Below are 10,012 nucleotides of genomic sequence, written 5' to 3'. Positions count from 1 at the left end.
ATAATTTTAATATATAAATTTACTAGTTATAGTTTTTATAATATATGACATTGTTTATTTATTTAAAATTTATATGAAAATTAAAAAAAAATATTTATAAAAATTAATTAATATATTTTTAAAATAAAGTTTACTAAAGTGCACTTTTACCTAGTATTTAAATTAAATAGCAATTCAAGTTTCAAATAACAATTATTATAAGTTTGAAGAGAATTTGTATAGTTGTGATTTTTAAAATTATTTTTTATAGTATTAGGAGTATAAAATTGGGAGTTTTATAATCATATTTTTTTTATCTAAATAATATAATATGATTTTTATTTATAAAATAAAAAAATATATACATATAAGTGCCAAATCCCTTTCTCCCTCCCTCCCTACCCGATTCTTATACTTTCCTTTCTCCCTCTCTCTCTCGCATGCTTTCTGCTAGGCCCGAACGACGACGACAGGGGCTCGGGGAATGGTGGTCGACGGTGGCAAGGGGGTCAGGGTCGGGCTGTTCGGTGGCAGAGGGCTCGGGGCTGGGTTCGACAACAACGACTGGTGGCTCGGGGGTTGGGCTCGACGGCGGGTGGGGAGGTCTCGGGTCTGGGCTCGACAGCGCAGGGGCTGGGCAAGATGTGGAGGCTTGGGGGCTCGTTGGGGTTGGACGACGCGGAGGCTTGGTGGCTCGTTGGGGCTGGACGACTCAGAGGCTCGATAGGTATGCGTGCTTCTTTTTCTCTAATCAAAGAAACTAAAAATTTTGTGGTGTATTCGTCTGTAGTGTTGTTCATATAGACACATGAACAAAATGTTTATTCTACACTCTTTCTCACACTTGTGTATATTTATACATATAAAGAAAAAACTGAGAGTGGCTGCCATATGTTTGATAAAAGTCTTCAATGAGACAAAGGAGTTTGGCTTAGGCTACCAGTTGAACGATATGAGTTTGTTCCAATTGTTGTGAAGGTGAGTTTCAACTTTCCCAATTTGAAAAACTGTCAATTTTTGACATAAGAGGAATCTGGAGTTCTAAAATTGAACCTATCTTTCTATACATTGCAATAAGTTTCTAGAAATGACCCGAATGATATAATATATTGGCTTCAGACTTTGGAATATCTTATTCTTTTATTTATGTGTTAATAGAGATGTCAAATTTCTGAGACAAATCATTTGGTTACAGGAGGGGTTCGAATACCACCATGCTAAACGAGGATACGTTATGTTGACTTACTGGATTCCTGTGGGCCCTTCTATGCTTCCTAGTAATGCTTCACACCAGGTTTGGTCGGGGGATTTGTCATCAATTACAAAAATGAGGTATGGTTACTTGTTGTAATAATGTAAAGACTGAAACTAAAATAAGAAAAATCAAAGATGCCCATCTTAACTAATATTAACAAACGAAGTTAATTGCATCTTATCCACTTTAGATTCTGTTTTATTCCAAAATACTTGTATCCTTAGCATTGCCTTGATGGTACTTATATGGTTCATCTTAATCACCATCTATATTTCAATCTTTTTCTGTTTTAACTTTGGCATTTGAGTCATTTGACCTTAGTCATTTAGGTTGTCTTTGCAATTAACCTTAGTGTTCTATTTTCCCATACTAAAGTCGTCCATGTTAAGGTCCTTTGTCTCATTATCTGAAACGTGATGCTAAAGTGTCTCATGCTAACTACAGGTTCTTGTAGTACAAGAGAAACATTGTGATCCTACATTCATTGGTCTATGGAAAATACCTACTGGATTCATTCTAGAGGTATGGCAGCAATTTTCTTAGATTACCATCAAAACCTTCTAAATTTCCATTTTGTATCTTTTGTTAATTCTTCATTAATTATTGCTTTTGTATCAGTCAGAGGAGATCTTTACAGGAGCTGTGAGAGAAGTTGAGGAGGAAACTGGGGTAATAATATATATAAAATATATTTCCTTGTTCTATTCCACAAGTAAAATAAAAATTTGTTTATCAAGATAATCGTTTATGAATTACAACATCTTACCAGGTTATTCCATTGATAAAAGTTGTAATTGTTTTCATTGCAGATCGACACAGAGTTCATTGAAGTCATAGCATTCAGGTATAGACAAAATGCTATATTTTAAACTTTCCTTGTTTATTGAAGCATTAGCTACTAGTAACCATTAATATCTAAGAAGTAAATACCATTTTTGTTTTAAATGTATTCTTTCAATGTGTCCATAAGATTCCACTTTTTTAGTTCCTGAGTATCCTTTCTAATAATTTTATACTGAATTAGTTATGTATTATCTTTCGATTCCAGGCATGTTCACAATGTGGCTTTTGAAAAATCAGATTTATTCTTCATTTGTATGCTTAGGCCCCTATCAACTCAGATAGTAGTTGATGATCTTGAAATTCAAGCAGCCAAGGTACATATTTGGTCTCCTTGCCTTCTACTCTCATTTCTTCTGCGTTAATTGCTCACCGTAATTTTCCACTTTCATTGGCAGTTTTAACCATAAAACAGAATTTCAAAAAACAAGTCTTGTTATCATCACTTTGAGATTATACTATAAGGGGTTGTTTGGACTCATTGAAACTAAGATGAGCAAGCAGAGAATATAGACTATAAACGAAAATATAAAGACTTGAATTGAAAGTCTATCTACTCATTTCTAAACATTTTGGATATGGTATTGGATAAGATTAGATTGGGTTAAAGTATATTAAAGAAAAAAAATAAAAGAATAAATGAGTTGATTATTTGCCAACAATAAATTAAAAGAAAACAAGTTGGATACAAAGTGATGATCTTTGTATGTCAGTATATGCATATGTGATTTCATTTTTTTATCAATTATATGCAATATATATTATATAAATAGTTTTATTTTTACAATTCACGAAGAAAAGGACATTATGATAATAATGTCTTATTAGTCATATATCAAAGCATAAAGGAATCCTCCACTAATTCATATTTTGTTTTTTCATTGGTCAAAATACTTTCATTTTTTCTTTCTCACTTGTTAATATGAATAGATCTATAAATTTCAATGTTGTAACAAAGATTACAAGAGTCATTTGTGTGTGGTTTGGACATTTTGTGAGGTATTTTGATTGATCATGAGAAAATATTAGTGGGCATAATAAGTTGATTGAACACATAACTTGGTTTTTGGTGCCGTGGTGCAACATGATTTATTATTTAAATTATACTTATGTGAACTTTTTAAGGTTAAATGTCAACATCTGACTTTTTTTCTTTTTTTTATAATATTGATAATAATGTTTAGGTTAAAATTTTGATGGTCTTAAAGCATTGGATTGATAGCTAATTGCAAGAGGTATGTTGTATTTGATTTATTTTTAAAAAATTTCAATCTTTTATAATTTTGAATAATTGTATAATTTTAGTGGAGTTTTAATATCTTAGATATTCATCCGTAGTGAAGTAGGTTATGGGAATTATGTGTGTTGCGGTGATAACGGAATGTTGAAAACTTGCATGTCTTAGTGAAGTAGGTTCTGAGAATTTTGTGTGCTGCAATGATATATGGATGAAAACCTGTGTGTTGTTTGATTTGTTTGACTTGTTGGTGTTGATTGTGACATATGGCTAGGCTAGTAAATTAGGGGATATGTTGTCTGATTTTCTGTAGATTTTTTTATACTTAGTTTTGTTTTGTATGTTTATTTTATTTTCTTAATTTGTATATTTTATTAAAGCAAGTAGGCACAATATGGAAAAGGCATGCTTAATTTGGGCTCGCGGATTGCAACATTTTCTTCATTTATGATTTCTTATTTTGATAAATCACATACATTTAATTGTGATATGCTCTGATTGTATTATCATAATATATGCTTTCTAAATTTCTCATATAGTTCTTTTTAAGATTAGCTACCATATGATTGATAAAACTCTTCAATGAGATCTTTTGATGTTTTTAGTATATATTATGTATGAATTTGAAGTTTAAGAGTTTCTGAGTATATATAAATGAGAGCTCTTGTTTATAACGAATGTTTTCCAGCTGAGAAAACGCTTCTAAAATTTATGGGGTTTTGTTTTGTTTTTAAATTGAACACACACACACACATATATATAAATTAATATCAAACACTTTGTAGCATAGTAAAGCAGGGACATTTGGCAATTTGAACACTTTCTTGCTTTGCAACTTAGTTATAAAAGATGTATAACTTACTTTAATTGAATTGAATTAAATACGTGGTACTTATGTAGAGTCCCAGAATTTACTTAGCTAGTTAGATAGTAGTAGTAGTAGTAATAGCTAGTATTAGTTGTAGTATGTTTATAACTGTGGATTTTGGTTCAGACCGGGATTTAATTGGACACTCATAGTAACACTTGTAGATTTTCTAAGTTTAACCTATAGTTTAAGAATATTAATTTTAACATAATGTTTGATTAATATGACTGATATTGATGGTGATATTTATTATATTATAAGGTTTAGATAGACCCAATAAGATAGTAACACTTATCATATGTATGATTATTAAGAAATTATTATTTTAATGATAAAATAAGAGAAATATAAGACTTAGTCTTCACCAAAATCTGATAGGAGCATGACATTTATCACAATTTTATTTATTTGTGGATTAGGTTGATATTTAGATAATTAAATAGATTTTTCGTAATTTTAGGGTACTGTAACTTCCGACCTGTTTTTGACCCAGTTATATTAGGAATTTCGAAAAATAGTATTTCTTAAAAGTTGTAGATAATTTAATGAGCTTTCTAACGGTATAAAGAGAGTCCAAATCGGAGTTCTACAACTCCATATATGTTTATTTTACTGAAGGAGAGTTTAGAGTTACAAGATTTAGGGAGTTAGAAGTTAGGATTCTATTTGTTTTTATTATTTTAAAATCAAGCTTTGAATCCTTAAATCTCTCTGAAAAATTTGAAAAATTCCTAAGCCTTTGGCTGAAGGATATTCAAATATTTTCAATTAATTTTTTTTTTTATTCAAAGCCAAAAAGAAGATTTTTATTCCTAGAACTCTATAAATAGGACCTAGCACCAAGCATTTTTCATTCATTCATCAAGCTAAGTTCAGAGGCTGCAAGTTGCTAGGTTATTGTGAGAGTGTAAACACTTGGGTTGGGGATTATAAGCTTGATCACTATAAGCTTACCAAACACTTGGGAAGTAAGGTCTTATAGCATTTCGGTTCAAGGTTTAGATTGGTCTTACAAGTGTTCAAGGTATTTCCACACTCTAGTTCATTGGTATTATTTTATTTTCTTTAAAGTTCTCATAGTCTTCTACTCAGCCTTCTAACCTTATTCCTATTCTTGGTTAGGAAATCCAAGTTCTTAAGCACAAGGTTTTTGGTAAGTATGTTTTAATATGTATAGTTCCTTCATCTCTTTCATCCCTTTTTCTTCAATATCAATAGACTCACCCTTTCACAAATGGTTTTTAGGAGTGTTCCAAAGTCCCTATTCTGTCCTCATATCCCGGTAATTTTGGTAAGGAAAATAGGATAGAAATTCATATGTTATATGTTTTATATGTTATCTTATGTTTCTTATGTTATAATAAGTGTTATGATATGTATGTTTGTAGGCTTGGGCATATGACCCATATGACTAACAAGCCCCAAATAGATTATGGGCATATGACCTGCTTAGCTAGTAGGACCCCAAATAGATTATGGGAATATGACCTGCTTAGCTAGTAGGACCCCACTAATCTAATGGGATATGACTTGTTTAGTCTATGGGACCCCAAGTAATAATGTCCATTATAGTATGTATGTGATATATGTGTTATGGTATGTTTTTTTTATGTTGCACTATGAATTTTTATGTATATGGCTATATGTTAGATTTTCCTTGCTGGGCATTAGGCTCATTCCTTTTTGTTTATATGTTCAGGAAAATAGGTATTAGTGGCGGGGAAGGTTCTTGGAAGCTTAGAGAATGTGTATTGAGGTGGAATGGATTCAAGAGCCGAGCGTTTCGATTCGAGGATGTAGTTTTGTTTCTTATGGTTTTTACATGTATCTTTCCGCATTTTGTTATGTAAATCTCTTTTTAATTATGTCATGTTTTGATTTTAAAACAATGGGATCCCATATCCTACTTGAGATTTTATGTAAGTTTAACTCTTATTTTTAAAAGTTTCTTAATAAAGTTATGGTATTTTCACTTGTAAGTTTTATTAAGGATTAGTATGTATAGTTTTCGTTAATGGTCCAAAAGTCTAGAATAGTTGGGTCATTACAACTTATAGCCTAATTTTCATAGTGTATGAATTGAAAATTACTAGTATGATTATGTAAATAGGCTAGGTTGGGTTGAGTGATGAGTAGATTACTACATTTGCATAGTGAATTAGTTACACATAATGTATATAATAACTCACTTATATTATTAATGAAGTAGCTATCTAATCATTTATTTAATTGTATCAATGTATTGCCTAAAATATGTTCTATTTATTTATATTATAGCTAAAAATATGATTAGATAGCTGTGATCATTCTTAACTATGATCAACCGATGTGATAACACTTTCAATCAAGAGTCTCATTAAAATTGATATTGTTTTTATGAATTGAAGCAAATGCTTAGATTGGGATATTAGAAACCTGTTAAGGTTTGACATGACATAACAGTGTTACTGAGTGTGGTTATGTATAGTTCAGAATTTTACCATATACAATATCTTATTTTTTATTTAATTAATGCATGTAATTTTACTGATTTTTCCCATAGTTAAAATGCTGGGTTGTAAATTCTTTTCAGATGGTTGGCTCTCATCATTTTACTGATTTTTTTTCTTGTTCATCTTACGCTCAAACTTTTTCCTTTTTCTTTTGCCAGCTACAAGACAATTCGAAATCTTCTTCAGGAGAAGTGGAAGTGAAGTTTCAACTCACTAAAGATACACTTGATGCTGTGTTGAGGTCAATGACTTACATTAATGATCATCTCTCTGGAATGGTAAGCTAAGCTGGATGTTTTTCATTGACAATATTAGGCTTTGATACTAGTTAGTAGTTTGGATTTTTTCTTTTGATAAACAAATGCATACATTCTTTCTTTGTTACATTATAACTTTAAATTGACATTCATATGAAGTGTATTTTGCTTATGCTTTAATGGCTTTATACTTGTGTTTCACTACTGGTTTTTGGTGTATTTTGTGACTTGATTTTGTTGTATTTTGTGATTGGATTTTGGTGTGTTATGGTCTATTTTGCTGCTTCTTTAATGGCTATTACTTGTATTTTGCTACTAGTTTTTGGTATATTTCTTGACTGGATTTTGGTGCATTTTGCAACCGGTTTGAATAGATTAATATGATTGATTTATGATATATTTTGTTAACTAAGTTGAATGGATTAATATGATTGATTTATGGTCTATTTTGTTAACTAAGTTGAATGGATTAATATGGTAGATTTATGGTCTATTTTGTTGCTGATTTTGGTGTAGTTTGCTACTGTTTTGAAATACATCTATGTACTGGATAGATAACATTTTATGAAATAGTACTATCTAACAAGAAATTGTTTGCTGCTTATTTATAAGTTTGAATACCTATACTAATAGTTTAATTCTCGCATCTATTACATATATATATAATTGTCTGTCTACTTATTTATAAGTTTGAATTATTATATAGATCTCCAAATTAATTGGATATACATTATCCGTAGATCTAGAGATGTACACTAATCAATTATGTGTGGACCTCTCTTGTTTTTTTTATTTCTAGTGGTCAACATTTTAAGAACTTTTTATTTCAAGTGGAGAAACTTTTTATTAATTAAAGAAATTTTTTTATAATGTGCAGGTCTATATTGAGATGCATTTCTTTGGCGCAATACTAGACAACATTGGCGGTTGAAGTTTTTAGAATAAAAAATATATTTCACTAACATTGTATACATTTCTTGTTTAATATTTGGTGATGATAGAATTTGATTGTAGTATAAACTATCATGTAATATGATTTTCTAAGCCGAGTAGACTAAATATTGAAATTATATTTTTGAGTAATTAATAAAAAAATATTTTGTTGTATTTTCTTTTGAAATTTTAGAAATCTAACATATATAATACATTTTGGACACTTAAAGGGATATATTTGTTCTAAATCAAAATGAAAATTGTAGCCGCATTTAAAAAAAAAAAATTACTTTTAAGGGCATGCAAAGCGAGTCCTAAAAAATTACTTAAAGGCACTCAACCGGATTTTTTAGGACTCTCAGTTTTTAAGGCTCTCAAATAGAGGACTCACGCCCCACGAGTCCTAAAAACTTTTTTAGGACTCGCAATGTTAGTCCTAAAAAACCTTTTTTGTAGTAGTGAATAACCATGCATGTCACATATATACAGAGTGTAGTTTTCTTACCTTTGGTCCAAGCACAGGTTACCAATAAATGAGCCACAAGCACGACCCCGATTCCATGCCTCTAGTGATAACCTAGTCACAACCACAAATGGTGATCCAATGAGTTGAAGTTCTATAACCAATCCCGGAACCAAGACCTAGCCTCCAAGACATCAAACCCCACCAATCCGGGTAGTAGGAATGATTCCGAGGCCTAAAACCATATTCCCGAGGTCAAAATACTCAAACGGGCTTAACACCCAACCTGAGCCGCGGCCCCCAGCCATCCCAGGAGCAAGGGCCGCGGCTCCCCTCACACAGGGGTGCGATGCCCAGCAAGGCCAAAATGCCTCCACCTACTTCTTCGAGCTAGGGCTGCGGCCCCCCACCCAGAACCAGCCATAAACCCAATTTTAACCTTTTAAAACCTTCCAAAAACATATCCAAACATCTCCAAACTCAAAAATCAAAGTTCCCAAACATCCCCATGATCCAAAACCCATAAAACCCACGCTTCAATTCAATAAAAAACTCATTAAAACACAAAGTCCAATTCGAGCTTAAAAACTTTAAAAACTTAAAACTTGAATTACCTCCAATTGAGTTGTTTCCAACTAAATCCTCTGGCTAATAAGCTTCTAATCTTTCCTAGGATCACTATTCCTCGATCCTCGCTTGATTCCGAGTCCTAGAACTCAAGTTATCTTCGAAAATGCGATCGAGAGACAAAAATGGAACTTTGAGAGAGAGAGAACGTACAGAACGTTCTTTTATTCTTTTAAAAGGTTACTTCAAGCTTAAGTAGCCTCAACCAAATCCTAACGCTCGGGGTCCCGAAAACACTCCCGGGGACAAAATAGTCAAAACCTCCAAATTTCCCCCTGATCTTACTAACTCCCAATTTATCACCAAATATTAATTCCCATTACCCAATAACCCGATAATGCTCTAAATACCCCTTGACGCACTCCAAGTCAAGAATAAATCCCGTTGTGACTTTCACACTAGCTTACCTCCTAGGATCGTCTTGTGCTGAGTAACCCTAGCATAACCAAATAATAGTAAAGCACCACACACATATCACATATATGTCAAATATGCCCGAAATGACCAAAATATGAAAATCACCCAATTACTCAGAAATGGGTTCACATGCATATTTAATACACCTAAACATGCATATAATCATTTAATAACACAATAAATCAATTATGGCCCTCCCGGGGACCTAATCAAGGTCTTAAACCTTATTAGGAAATTTGGGGCATTACAACTATCCCCTCCTTACAGAAATTTCGTCCTCGAAATTTATCTGAACTGCCCAGAATAAGAATTCCGTACAACTAATTCCAGTTTCCCAGGTCGTTCCTTCGACCTTACTATTTTTGTAACATACCTTAACCCAAGGTATAACTTTGTTCCTCAAAACCTTATTCTTTCTATCTCATATCTGGACTGGCTATTCTTTACAAGATAACTTAGCCTCAATCTCTAGATTCTCATAACTCAACTCATGAGTTTCTTTCAACCCATGTCCTCAGCATGGAAATACATAATACACTGTGTACACTTGACAGTGCCAAAGATAAGGTCGAACCAAAATCAACCTAACCAGTCCTATCCACGACTCAAACTGTTATACTACTCTAGGGATCAACTTGCCCTTA

General features: G+C 32.1%; 1 pseudogene; it reads left to right on the top strand.

Annotated features, from left to right (window-relative positions):
- The first annotated feature begins 621 nt into the window (after positions 1-621).
- LOC133800202 (nudix hydrolase 8-like) lies at positions 622-8,035 on the top strand (annotated as a pseudogene).
- Positions 8,036-10,012: the final 1,977 nt, after the last annotated feature.

This window comes from Humulus lupulus, chromosome 9, assembly GCF_963169125.1.
Source record: "Humulus lupulus chromosome 9, drHumLupu1.1, whole genome shotgun sequence".
NCBI classification, from domain to species: domain Eukaryota; kingdom Viridiplantae; phylum Streptophyta; class Magnoliopsida; order Rosales; family Cannabaceae; genus Humulus; species Humulus lupulus.
This window is presented reverse-complemented; position numbering and strand designations above follow the sequence as displayed.